Here is a 14451-nt window from a genome sequence, read left to right as displayed (position 1 = left end):
TGGAACGAGGATAGCCACAGCATCTCAGCCACGGGAGGGTTGGCCCCCTTCTCTCTCCTCTTGCCTGGTTCCACGACCTCTGACCTCCACAACCCCCCGCACCCGCCAAGACTGGAGAGCCAACCACTATGAACCGCTCCCCTGCAGATCACTTGATCTTGAGCTGTCATTGGTGAGCAGGGTTCCAGCGGTCACAGCCCAAGGCCACCCTGCAAGATAAGGAGAGAGGAGGAGGGGTTCCTGCTGGGGACAGATGGCTCTGGGGTTTAGCTATTAATTCATGCAAAGTCAACATGCTGGCCCAGGTACTTTAGGAAAAGAGGAAATGCCAGCTGGTTGGTGCGAGGGCCTCCGCCTTCCACCATCATCTGCACACTTTGTCGCGCGTGCAAATTACCCAGAGCCCCCTGGGAGAGCTGTTAGAGATGCCTGAAGCCACCTCATCCTAGTGGTTGCATATTAATGGGGACATTTAGCCCCTCTGTTGGTGTGCATCACTTAAGAAAGTAGTTGCTTTGCTCTCGCTGGCTGAGCTCCTGAACTTTCTAATCTGGAGGGATTTGAAGATGGCTCTTCCCAAGGTCAGTGTTCCATAAAGACTGTACCTGCTCATTGTGAGATTAATAAACACACAGCCTGCTCAGCCCGTCCTGTCCCGGGCCCCTGAGAGCCCTGTTCTCAGCCAATCACTGAAAGGCAGGAAGATAGTAATATTTTCTTCTTGATTCTTGGCACCACACCACTAGGTTCACGGTTCAGAGAAGACGGGCACTGCGTTTCAACAAAGAACGTTCTCTCCCCTCAGCAAGTGTGCGTACTTGTTTTCAGAGATTCTGGGAGGCTAGGAAGAGGCGGCGGAAGGGCGTGTCTGCCTGGCTTCTGGCTGAAGGACTGAGGGACTGGGTGGCCCACGGCTGTCCTCTTCCTCCCAGGAGTCCAAGTTGTCCTTTTATCTGCAGTGAGTGCTCCTTTAAATCTGATGTAGCTGACCACTACTTCAGGGCCACTGGAGAGGTGGGTACCCGGAGAACTCCAGGACCAGGCAGTGTGTAGGGCAGTGGCTGTTTGAGGTCTGGGGGGACAGATAGGTTTGCAGCCTTGGCTCACGGGGATGTGCGTGGTCCTTAGACAGCCCTGCAGGCAGCAGGACACTGGGACAGCGCTCACTGAGGGTCAGTCCCATCAGCCTGGGGCCAGCCCTCTGGATTATACCACTTAACCCCCATCTGTACCCTTTGAGGAAGGTGGCATCCTCACCCCCACTTGCTAAGTGGGGAAACTGAGGCACAGTGCAGTTGACTGCTTTCCCTAGTGACATCCTCCTAGCAAGTAGCAAAGCCATGACTGGAACCCGGGCAGTTTGACTCTAGGGGGCCCTCTCCACACTGAGACCTCTGCTAAGGACTCTCCCAGCTCCGAGGGCTTCAGATTCCCAGCTCCAGGAACATGCTCTGCAGTGTGGGACAGACAGCTCATTTATAATGGAATCTGGCCTGTAAAAGTTTAATGAGGAGCGTGTCTGATAAGCCGGCCTGCTCTTTGATCTGTGCTGAATGCCAGCCCCTCGCAGAAGAGGAGCTGCTTGGCTCTGGGCTTTGGAGAGAGCCCGTGTGGTCAGCCTGGGCAGGAGGGGCCCCAGAAGTGAAGCAGATCTTGATGTGCAGAAATGAGGTGGGTCTGCACTGGGCAGGGCAGGCAAAGCTGGTATGGGGAGGGGCTTCCTGGTGGGAAGGTCCTGCAGGGTTGACAGATGGTCTTTCGGGTTCTCCTAGCCCACTGGGCCCCCATCACCTTGGCATAGCCCATCCCACACCCCCAGGATGTGGGCAGAATGGGGAGGGGCCAGGGTTGAAATCCTCCTGTGTTATTTTTTACTCTCTATGCCCTTGGGCTGGCAGTTGAACCTCCATGAGCTTTGGCTTCCCCATCTCTAAAATGAAGATACAAGAGTACCCCTTGAGTGGTTTTGAGGATTAGGTAGCGGAATGTGTGTAAAGCACATAGAACAGCCCCTGCTACACAGTGAGCACTGGACAATGATTTGTTCTTTTCACCCTTGTGTCGAGACCAGAAGTAAATCCATATTTCATTCCAGTCACCCTGCTGTGTGCTAGGTAGATGGCATCATATCCAGCCCCCCCAACACCCTGTAAAGTAGATGATATTCTCTCCATTTCATACAGCAAAAAATTAGAGGTTCCCAGAATTTAAGAGCTTCCTAAGATCACTCTGTTAGTAAATGAGACCTGACTCTCAGTCCCGAGCATTTCTCTGTGCTGTGATTGTTCTTGGAGAGAAACTAGAATCTTCCTTGCAAATCTTAGGGCTACAGGCAGCTATCCCTGCTGGCAGACATGGGAACAGAGCAACAATAAAGCCAAAGGAAATAATCTCTAAGAGTAAAATTTCAGTGGATGGATTGGCCTTTGAGGTGGGGTCTTGTCCCAGTGCACATGTCTGGGGTGTCCACTCTGGGTGGACACTGATGCTAGTGCCCAGAATGCATTCATTCAGCCCAGTTCCTCACTGCTTGATTTACTGTGTCCCAGGGACTGTCGCTGGAGGTCACTCCTTCCCACCTTAGTCTCAACACTTGTTGAGGGGCTTCGTGAGCAGTGCCTTGTCGCTGAGGCCTGGTCAAGCACCCACGACAGTGGCCAGCGCTGCTTTGTCGCTTACTTGCTCTGGTGCCCACGGAAAAGAAGACCTATGTTGGGCACCCTGGAAGCCCTTTCTCCTATTCTCTCCTGCCAGGTGCTGTGTTTCTGACACATGAACTTGACCTGCCCTGCCCAAGCAAGTTGCGTTTAGCTGTTGCCTAACTCAGGTGGAGAAGTTCTTCGTGCTCCTTCCTCTGTCGTCACCCACCCCGTACCTAGAAGGGACCAGCTTTGTGTCAGGTGTCAGGAATCTAGGCCCAAGGAGGCCCAGCCTAGCTGCCCACACATATCTCCTGGTCTTGGAGGGAAAGGAGGAAAAATGGGGGCGGTTACAGAGCGGTAAGGGGTGGAAGTAAATCCTCTTTCCCCACTGGAAAGGGGTGGGGCCGGGAAAGCCCAGAGCACTAGGAAGCCAGGACTGGGAAGCATTTACCAGGAGGAAGGCACTGGAGGCCTGTCTCTCCCGATCCCACCCTAGCCCCAGTCTGCTGTGGGGCCCCACGGTCTTCTTGAGGCTGCCCCTGCTCCAGTGAGAGGCCACTCCCAGGCAGACACAGATGCCAGTAGGAAGAGGAGCCCTTTCCAATGCACCCACTAATGCGCTCAAAACTTCGTTTAAAACTCAGCAGCACACACACCTCTAAGAAGACTTTTATCTAAACTATTTGGGATTATCCATCTCGTTTTGACAGGAGTCCAGGAAAGGAAATTCCACACACCACTTTGGCGGGCCAGGCCAGAGCTGAATAATTCTTTCTGTGGAGGGGTTTCCCTGTGTGTAGCCCACCCATGCCCTGGACTTTTCTCATGGCTTAAACCCAGACCCCGGGGGCAGTGTAATGAAACCCCTCCTTTTCCTGAAGGCTCTTCCTGCCCCAAGACCACGCGTCTCATTCCTTGGCTTCCATGGCTCCGGGGCCAGCCCCCTTGCATTTGCCCTGAGAGAGGATAGTCCCCATAGAGTCCTGACTTTCTGGAAGCTTCAGCTCAACTGTGCTCAGCTGAGGTTGGCCGCTCTTACAGACAAAGGCCTCCTATCCCCAGAGGTTAACCCACACCACAGGTCACCTGGAGAGAGCCTAATCCGGGCCCCAGTTCCCCCAGGGCCTCTTTCCACCCCCACCCCCACCGCACCCCCCAGCCCCTCCTGCCCCACCACCCCCCAACACATGGCTTGCATCCAGGGTCTCTCCCCAACCCCAGCTCTGTGCAAGTCATCACTTGGCTAGGAAAAAAGTCTCCTTGATACTTCCCTCTTGCCTTTTATGCTTTTCAGTTTTTATGTTTGAAAAAGCCGATAAACTTCCTATCCTTCTGTTTCAAGGGGAAAAAAAATGTGATAAAGGGTGGGCAGCTGAATTAACCCCTCTTGCACGTGTGGCTAGATCTTAACCAAGTCCATGTGTATGGCCTTCTTTGGAGGCACAGTTTTATAACCTAATTTCCCTACCAAAACATCAGTGTTTACTTAGTAAGAAATCTGCTCTTTGTCAGCTGAAAACAGTGATTTCTTTATTATGGCTCTGCGTAGGGAGTGACAGCTGAAAGCTGGCTGGATCTGCGGGAGTGTGCGGGTCTGTAACGGATCGGGGTGAGCAGAGGGTCGAACGTATTGCACGTGTATAAAGGCGTGTGTCGGCCGCAGAGCAGGCCCATCTGACAGGCTGGGGCTGGCCAGGAAGGAGCCTGGGCAGCAGACAGAGGGAATAGCCACGAGGAGCCCACTGGGTGACAGGGAGCCAACCACAGAGCCCCCAAAGCAGCCCACACAAGTTCACGAGCAGCTCTGCAGTCGCTCCACTCCCCACCACCGAGCCCCTGTGCACTCAGCGGACCTCGAACCAGAAGCCAGCCCTCCTCTTTAAGATTTAGGCTTGTTAAATATTGAAGACGCACAAAAGGACTTGCAAAAGCATGGTTAAAGCATAAAAAGTAATGATCTTGTACACTGTCACTCCCTGGCCGGTCTAAGGATCGGGGATATGCCGGCACCTTTGGGGTCTCCTCCGTCCTGCCCCAGGGGCTGCCCCTCCCACCAGGCTTCGGGATTTGGAGTTCCTCCTCCCTTGCCTCCCTGACAGTTCCACCTTATGTCTGACTCCCCTAACAACCCATTGTTTAGTTCTGCTTTGTGGACTTGATATCAACAGAATCATTGCAAGCAGATTCATTGGGAAACTGCTTTCACGGGTCAAGTTTTGTTCCAGAAATTCACCCGTCAATGCCTGGGGCTCTTTATTCACGAATTCTCCCTTCTCTGCTCCAGAATGAGCAGACAGGCACCTGGGATGTGTCTCTACTTTGGCGATTCTGAACATTATTGAGGTGAATTCTCTTGTACCATCTTCTGCACCACCACCACCACCACCCCATCCCCACCCCCGGGACTGCGGGCTGTACCTTAGAGTCAATGCATGTCCAGGAGTGAAATCGCTGAGTCATGGGTTGTTCATGGTTTAAACCCAGATGCTGCCAGACTTTTGCTTGGGTGGTTTTACCACTACCGCGGCTTGAGGGCTCAGCTCGTTCCACATCCTGGTTACCAAGGTCACATCAGCAACATTTAAATGTTTGCCACAATTTTGGTATCTCCTATGATTTGGATTTTCTATTTCCCTGATTACTGATGAAGCTGAGAATCCTCTCCTATGTTTTTTGGCCGATAATATTTCCTGCTTGTGAAGTACGTTTGGAGCTATTTTGCTCATTTCTGTATGGAGTTGCCTTTTTCATATTGATGTGAATCAAGTTTTTTATATATGAAGGCCACTCATTCCATAATTAGTTATCTGTGTTGCAGATATCCTCTCTCAGTTAGTGTCTGTTCTCTTCATTCCCACAGTGAAGTGTCTGGATGAAGAAAAGTTCCTTGTGTAACCCAGGTCAGGTTATTGACATTTCCTTAAGGTTTTTCCTACACATTCCTCTTCCATCAGCTGTGTAGTCTGCCGTTCAGCTCCTGGACTCTGGTAGCTATCCCGCGATATGACCTGCTCTTTGTTCAGCTGTTCTCCTGCCTCGGAAACCCGGGCCTGCACCACTCACTGCCTCCTTTCCATTTCTCTATAAGAGTTGAGACCCAGTTTCAGATGCCACCTCCTATAGGAAGCCTTCTCAGATTGCCCTAGCGGAGTGAATGAATTCTTTCCCTCCCACACTTCTTTCCCCTCCAGCACCTTATATACTCTTGGTAGGCTACAATTCGTGTCCACTCTCCTGCATGACCCCAGAGGTCCCAGACTGATGATTCCATCAAGGCACTAAAGTGAACCCTAGGCTTGGGGGCTGTGATTTCCTGAACTCATGGCTGGATCAGGGGGGCTCTCCCAGTATCATCACCCTAACAGCTTGTCCTCATCTCAGCCTCATGACGACTCATGCTCTCTGCTGGGGTCTGTGCAAATAGGGGTTCAAGGTGAGCCCTGGGAAAATCAGAGTTGACCAAGATCCATCTGGCTCAGCATTGGTCAGTCGAGTTTTTTACTTCCTGGGTGTAGGGTTCTGGCCGAGTCTTTCTCAGACCCCCAGCTCCCCACCTGGTTCCCTCAGGACCCATACTCAGTGAACGTTGGCTCAGCGAATGGCTGATGCTGTGGTCCCAGGCCCTGTTTACTGTGAGCCTTTTCGCTCATTTACGGAGCCTCCCAATGGGGGCAGAGCTCAGTCCAGATGTACAAGAACATGCAGATTGTTGCAAAAAAAAAAAAAATGAATTGAGCTCTGATTTGGAGAGGCGCAGTTCTCTGGTGCTTTCCAAAAGAATTCAGTACACATCTCTTTCCAGTTGCAAACCCCCTTGGTGCCTCTTGAAAGGGGCTTGATTTCTGGAACTTTTAAAATGAATATATGGAAGGCGTGGTAAGCAAGCTTGCCAGTGTATGGTTTCACATACCCCACACCAACCAAACAAACAGGAAACCAAAACATAACAAAATCCAAACCTGCAAACAAAATCCTTGCAGAAGAGCTTGAACTCCGCCTGGAGGAGCCCCTGGAGCTCCATCCATGAGTGGCCCTGGGTAGTCGCCACTGACCTTGCCCTTCAGGGAAGCCCTGACGAAAACCAACACAGCCCCCCCCCCCCCCCCCCCCCCCCCCCCCCCCCCCCCCGCTCAGCCAGGACTGAACGCTGCTAAGGAGTCGCAGTTTGAGGAAGAGAGCAGCTCAGAGCAGGAAGGCCAGCTTCGAGGTATTTGTTTCCCCTCTAGCAGATCGGTGGGCCCAAGGCCAACTGCCTAGTGTTTCTGAGAAAGTGGGTGCCTGGCCCTGAGCCGCGGGCCAACGGCAGACGGGTCGCCGCCTCCCCATGCTGAGCCTTCTGACTCCACCCATGGCCCTGTGATCCTGGTGGGTGGTAGCATCTCAGCCCAAAGGCAGGATGAGGACATGGGAGCCAGCGGTCCCTGGGGCGGGAGGGGTTGGCGTGTTGGGGCCGTGTGCAGGGCGCGTTCAGCTATGGGGAGCCAGTGACCGTGTAATCCGGGCGGCAGGGGGGAAGGCACGCTCCAGAGCCCTGTGAGCATGCTCAGAAGCCCTCCCAGCACAGAGGGGACTTCCCCCTTCCCTGCCAGCTTGCCGCTGATGTAGCACCTCCCGGGGGCTAGGCCACTCTGAGGAACAACACACAGGCCCTGCTCCCTAAGAGCATACCGTCTTGGAAGAAAGGCGACGGTAACACAGATGGTGATGTCAGTCCCTCTGAGGGCTAACTCCACACCGGCACAATGTGCCACACGTACTGAATTAGCTCCCAGGAAGTTGCCACGAACTCAGTGGCTTGAAACAACAGAAATATGTTCCTTCCCAGTTTTGGAGATCAGGAGTCTAGAATCAGTATCATGGGGTGAGGGCAGGGCCATGCTTCCTCGGCAGGCCCTAGGGGAGAAGCCATCTCTTACCCCTGCCAGCGCTCCTCGACTTGTGGCCACGTCCCCCTAGCCTGTGTCCCCGTGGCTACACAGCCTCCTCCTCATCCTTGTCCCTCTACCTCTCTTTTATTAGAACACTGGCTCTGGCGTTTAGGGTCCCCCTCATAATCCAAAATGCTCTCATCTCAACATTCCTACCTTAATCACATCTGGCAAGTCCTTTTTTTTTATCTTTTGCAAATGTGGTATGAACAAGGGATCAGGAAGGACACGGATGCATCTTGGAGAGGTCAAGTTCAGCCTGTCGTGCGTACCTCCTCTCTCCTTCCCACTACGTATTTGTAAGAGCACATCGTGATTGCTGTTTGTAGCTGAGCACACAGGTGGCATGTAGAGCGTGAGCGAGAGAAGCACGTATGCCGATGCTTTTGGCCACCCCGCGAAGTAGGCCTGAGCTGAGGTTTGTAGGCCTGAGGCCCCGAGTGAGTGGAACTCCCTATTCTCATCTTCAGCAAAGGCCCCTAGAGCAGGCGGCCATAAGAGCAGTGGGTCCCCGCGTTCCAGTCCAGCTGTGCCACCAACCTTGCCATTGCCGTGCCACTGCTACTTTGGGTCTCGGTTGTGCTGTCTGAGAAATGGGATGCAAAGCGTCCATTTCTGCCCATTTCTGGCCCGACTGACCTGCACAGAAAGTCTTGGAACAAAGCTATCAGGAGCCTCTGGGTAGCCAAGGGTCCTTGCTTCTGGCTCCTGCTCACCCCACCCACCCCCACCCCAGGTGGGAGAATCTGCCTCAGTGGCTCATGCTGAGTCTGGGTGAGTCAGCAGCCCTCAGTTCTGCATTGTTCTGCCTCTCCAAACAGCACCATGGGTGGGGTGCTGGGGCCCCATCCCTGCACTTCCACCACTCCTATCACCATGGGAAGAAGCAAATTGGTTTCTGCCCCTGCGCCCTGGCTCGGGCTGCACTGGGGTCAGATGCCCTCCGGGTTCCTTCCACTGAGCAGAGTCTTACTCACCACCCCTAACCCTGCGGGAACCATACACCCTCAAAGGCCCCATCCCCATTCTACTAGCTCCCAGGGATGGCGCCCATACCCGAGGGTGCAGGCGTGCTGGCTCGGGCCCAGCCACTTTGGTGCTGAGCCACGTGTAGCTCTGTGGGGTTCCACGGCCGTGCTTTGCCTTTCATCTCCCTCCAGAAACTTGAGCCAGCACATGCAGAAAGGGCTGGACTTGTTGAAAGATTGGGCTGGGTCCACTCCGTTCTCTGCCAGTCTTCCCTCTGTCATTCGTTAAATCTGAGAAAAGACATGGGGAGCACCAGGGGCAGGGGGGTCATCTACTGGGCACCCGGAGCTGCACAGCACACAGAGCCCAGGCCATCCCACTGCTGCCCCATCCCACAGGCAAGAACACAGAGGCTCTGGGAAGAGAGTGCACCCAAGGCCTGCAGCAAGTGGCAGAGCCATCATTCAGACCCAGAGAGTCCAGGTTCTGGCGGCAGGTGTGAGCGGTAACCCTCAGCCTGTGCCCCAACCCGAGTGAGGGCCAGCAGGGGAGCCAGCTGAGGGGAGGTCTGCAAAGGGACACTGAGCTGAACCTTTCGAGGGCCAAGACAGCAGAGGCAGAAGCTTGCCTTTGGGTGGACCACTGGCAATATCCAAGCGCCGAGCCTGACCTCATTGGAACGGCCAACCCCGTTCCTCTCTGCAAATCTTGGTCTTGTCTCACTTACCGCCTTGCGCCGTGGTTTCCCTCTGCACCGAAATCTGCCTTGTAGGGCTGCTGCGTGGGTGCTCGGTGGAGGCTGACCACCCCGTGGGCTGTGGCTTTCCCCCACCACCCCTGGCCGTGGCATGTGAAGCTAGGGCAATACCGGGCCAGGTCTCCGCTGGCTTGGCCCATTCTCTCTGTCCTCTCTCCCCCAGCTTCCAACTTGGAATTTGTGTCTGGACCTAAAATCTTGTCCAGGGCCTGGGCTAGGCCCCCCTCCCAATAGAGAGGGAAGGGAAGAGGGTCGAGGAAATATGCTGCTCCAGAGAAGTACTTTCGTGGCCCTGCCTGCCCCCTGTGTGGGGAGGAGGAGGCTGGCCCAGCCATCTGGCCAGCGCCTGTACTGAGAGGAAGTGTGGGAGTCCTCAACTGCTGGGGTTGCTGGGCCCTGCTGCAGGCCACTGCTGCCCGTCACCAGCACGTGCCTATGTGCGTGCACGCCCCCCTCACAACACATACACACAGGCAGGGAGGCAGGTGGCCGTTCCTCTTACCCAGAGCCCCCTGCTTCTGCCTCATGCCCATTCATGGAAGGGCCACCACGGCGGTCCTCACCAGCTTCCGCAGCCCTGGGCAGGACACCTGCCACTCTCCCCTTCGGTCCGGCAGGCAGGAACATGGACAGGCCCAGGGAATGAGGGCACCTATCTGCCTTGCTGAATGCCAGGCCCAAGATCTCTCTGGGCAGGGAGAGGCTGTGTTCATTAAGGTTTGCCTTAGCATTTGTCTATGGTAGAAACACTCAGCTCAAACTTGTTTACACAAACAAACAGGTGTACTGACTCAGATGACTGAAAAGTGACTAACTTCCAGTGAAGCTGGAGCTGTACTAGGGGCTCAATTCAAGAGTCCGATTCCACATCTTCCAACTCTGACACTCTGTGTATCATCTGCACTCTTGGCCTCCCCCCTCTTGGACCCCAGTAGCCCCAGGCTTGCATCCTACCTGCACAGCAACTCATGTGGACAGAGAACACTTCTTCCCCAAAGAGTCCAGCCAAAGAAGCTACCTTAAGCACATGCCCATCTCTGAAATGATCACAGTACCCAGGAATGTGGAATGCGCTGATCAGCTGGGCTCAGATCACATGGCCTCTAGCCCCTGGAGAAGAAATGAAGTAGGTCCAGTATAGATCCAGCCCCAAGTGTTCTGCTCCCCCATCCAGGACATAACCTTGTACGTCAGCATTTCTTTGTGCATGCTGCTTCCTTCCTTTGTGTCATGCGCTTTCTCACAAACTCCTTTTGATCCTTCAGAACCCAGCCCAGATGTTACCTCCTCTGAGAAGCCTTCCCTTATGCTTACATGCAGAGTTAGGTGATTTTTTTTTTCCTCTGCTGGGGCCTTTATCACACTGCCCGATGCTTACCTGACTTGTGGGTCTGCCCTTTCCGTTTGAGCTCCAAGCTCTCTACAGGTCCTGGGCACAGAGCAAGTGCCTGGGACAAATTTGTCCAGAATATGAACAAACAGACCAACAATGGTAGCATCAGGTTCAGATGAGCTCAGAACTAGACCACTGGGGAGAAAGCAATGCATAAGAGTGACGTCCAAGGGGAGCAGCTGGCAGCAAGGCTGGCTTGGCCAGTCCCGCTGATGGCAGCCGGCAGGTGTGTGAGCATGCATACATACAACAGAGGAGAACGTGACCATCTTTTAAAATGAGCTCATGCAATCGGTCCCTCCTCTCACCCTCAAGGTTACCTCTTTGAGTCTCTGCCCTGTTGCCAGAATTCAAGGCTGGGACAGGTTGTGGGTCCCCACAACCCATGATGTGGACATGCAAGAAGAAAAGAAAGTGGTAGCTGGAGGTCAGCCCCTGTTCTCTGAAGGACCTCCCTTAAACGCTGGCCTGTTGGCGAGATTGTCGGGGCTGCTGTGGAGCTCCTTGTTCCCCCACTTGCATTAATGATGCTTGGAATTCTGCACTTTGAGATTCATTCCTTTTGCTTCATTTAGTCTGTCACAATGAAAACCTTTTGAAACACTTGGGCCCCCTGGATCCTTATTGGTCATTAACAACACAGCAGGAGGGAGAGGTTCCAACTCCCTCCTGAGAGCTGGATTGTCTTGGGCATGGTGATGGAGCTGGAGTGGAAAGAAAGGCAGAAAAGTAACCTGAAACAGAGCAGGAAGAAAGCTGTTCTGCTCTCAGGTGCTGCCCTTGCCTGACCTTGCACACCTGCCCCCAGCCCTGTTCACAGAAAACCACAGTCAACAGGGGCACCCACTTCTCTGATGAGGGAACAGACACAGCACAGGCTGGGGCCCAGACCCACCTTGGTTGGTTGGGGTCCCATTACCTGCTATCTGAGTGCCCTTGGGCAAGGAGGGACCTAGCATCACTGGCTCTGTCCTCATCTGTAAAATGGGCATGAAGTGCATCCCTGGTGACTTTTTTATTGTGATTACGAAAGGAAACACATGCCTGATGTCTGTGAGAGCTGGCGTGCCGTCAGCCCTATCATGAGATGCCAGGTAAGGGCACAACTCAGTAGCACTGTGCAGAGGGGACATCTAGGGAGCCTTCCCGGAGGAAGTATCTGGATAGTCATCACGGCTGTGATGGCCGAGGCACCTTTGTCCTAGGTACTAGGGGTTCAGGTCAGTAGATGCTACACACCCAAGCTGACTTGTTGCAGAGACGGGAAGGGAAGGGGTTCATGCTCGCTAACACCCCTCATGTGCCCCACCCTGGGAGGCACCAGAGAAGAGCAGCATGCTGGCCGAGGCCACCCAGCTAGGTGGGAAAGATCAGGGTTCGCAAGAGAACCGGTGCTTTCAAAGGCACATGCGGTGCCCAGATGCCAGTCCTGCCGCACTGCTTCCGGGCCCTGGGTCCCCATACGGCCTCCAGAATCCAGTTCTGCTCTGCCTATAAAAGAAGAACATTTGATTGTGCCTCTGCCGGAGGCTCTGCCGGCCTCGTTCCCACAGCTCCCAAGCCTACCAGTGACTGCGTTCCTGGCCCTGGGAAAGGCAAGGGGGTGTTGCATGTGTTCTTCAGTCTGTCCTGGGAGCCCAGCTGTCTCAACAGCGAACCCCATCAAATCTGCTCGGGAGGCGGTGGCCTCTCTCAGCTCCTTGCCCAGGGAAACAGGGAAGCCTCCGCAGTGTTCTCTGTGGGGGTGGGGTGGCCTCTGGCACAAAGGGAGCACCAGCCTGGGAATGAGGCAGACTCTGGCTGTCTTGACCTACGTCTCTCTCTGTCCACACTGCATGGAGGGGTGACTTCCCTCTCGGACCTAGAGTCCTTCTGGGTGATTGCTGGTGTCAGCGTTTTCACAAACTTTCCAGGAGAACACACAGCACATGCTTCCTTCGAGGCTGGCTAGACACCCCTGCCAGGAGCTCCAGAGGCTCCCCTCTGAGCCCAGGGCCTGAGTCAGGGCCCAGGCTGCCCTGGAAGAATGAGCTCCCTATTCCCTTGGTGACCTGTGGTGGGAAGACAGCCGCAGAGTTCACTCTCCCCTGAAGGGTGATAACTGAGGTATGAAGACAAATCTCCCAGTTCCTCCATATGGGGACCTCCAAACTCAACTGCTAGGTCGGGCTGGACTCCAGCCCCGGCCAGGGCAGCCCCCTCCCCCGTGGTGGTGTGTTTATTGCCATGACAACACATCTCCAGCCTCCTGCTTTGGACACTTATCTGGCCAATGGGATGGGGGTCACCTTGGACAGACCAGGGCTGAGGTATGCCCTAAATGTGTTCCTTTAGCTCCCCGTGTAGTCACTGGTTTGTCTCGTGACGCCTCAGCTGTTGTCAGTGTACCCTAGCCACTTAGGGCCACCAGCTGCAGTGACCACAGGCCACTATGACCTCAACCGTGGCCAGTATCCTGCAGGCTCCGGGAACCTACCCTGCCTTGCGAGTTCGAGGGAGGACTGAGGGATCTGAGGGCAGCAGGTGCCTCCCACTGCTCTCCAGAACACCCTATGCTTACTGCAGTATTCTCAGCCTTCTAGAACTCTTTCCTTCAATCCCAGATCTGGGCCCAGGAGTCAGACAGAGGTCTCCTCCCTGCCCCACAGTCCCAGCGCCCTGGGGAGTGTCCATCCTGCCCCGACCAGCATGCCCAAGGCAGCGAGACAGACCCTTGGCGAGAAGGGTGAGTTAGTCTTGTTCTGTCCCCCCACCCCACCCACCACCACCCTTGGACACATAATACCCCTGCCTAGAGCAGAGCCGTCCCGAAGCCCTTTGCCCTGAATGCAGTTTTGTCTCGGGTGGGCTGGCCTCGGAAGGCAGCCTGTGAGTGAGAGCAGCTTGAGGCTGTGATGCGTGACTTATCCCAGAGGCTCCCTCCTACCAAGCTCAGTGCCTGGAAACAGATGTGTGGCCATCACGCTCTTGAAAATCCCTCTGGGGGATGCTAGTTCACTACTTGCCAGGTGTTAGCATGTAGAGGAGCCTCAGACAGAATCCAGTTACCTGGGATGCAGTGGGCGTGCAGATCCGACGAGCCCACCGGGCAGCTCTTCCCCACTGCGTTGGCAGGCTCATTGGATGTGCACGCCCGTTGCAGTCACATCTGCAAAAGTGAGAAAGAAATGGAGCAGAATGCTCACATCCTCCAAGCCAGGAGTTTGGGAAACCCAGATGTGGAGACATCTGGATGTCACCTGTTTGGGTCCCGGCACGCCCCATGTGGCAGGCACGGGTTTCGCGCACTCTCCCGCATAAGCAGGAATGCTCTCTGGTTCGCTCCAACCATCCCCGCTCTGATGTATTCTAAGGATGCCCTTGCTCCTATCCAAAGTCAATCCCATGGAGGGGGTGAAGGGAGGGCCTCCCAGGCACATCTGGGTTCTGCCCTCTGACTATGGCACTAATGCCACAATAATGGCTCCCGGCTGTGAACGGACAGCTGGATACGGGGGGACTTTCATCCTCAAGGCAGCCACAGGAAAAAGGCACTATTATCTCCATTTTACAGTTGAAAAAACTGAGACTCGCAGTGGGTTTAAGGGCGTGCTCAGCATGCCTGGGCTGTGAACGACTAGGATCCTAACACAGGTCCATCTGAAACTCTCTTCTTGGCACTACATCAGATCATGGAGAGACCTGTTTTCTGAAAAAGTGAAAAATCACATCTCGTCGAACTTGGCCCCCAGGGACTTAGCTGTGGTTTCATAGTTACTTTTC

The 14451-nt window shown here is 54.5% G+C and overlaps 1 protein-coding gene across 2 annotated transcripts in view; it reads left to right on the top strand.

Moving 5' to 3' along the window:
* GLI2 (GLI family zinc finger 2) overlaps positions 1 to 14451 on the top strand; it is a 241651-nt gene that overhangs the window by 189105 nt on the left and 38095 nt on the right. The window lies entirely within an intron of this gene.

The sequence above is a fragment of the Mustela nivalis genome, assembly GCF_964662115.1.
Source record: "Mustela nivalis genome assembly, chromosome: 11".
In the NCBI taxonomy this organism is placed as follows: domain Eukaryota; kingdom Metazoa; phylum Chordata; class Mammalia; order Carnivora; family Mustelidae; genus Mustela; species Mustela nivalis.
The sequence above is the reverse complement of the archived record's forward strand: the minus strand, read 5'-3'. Positions and strand labels throughout refer to the sequence as shown.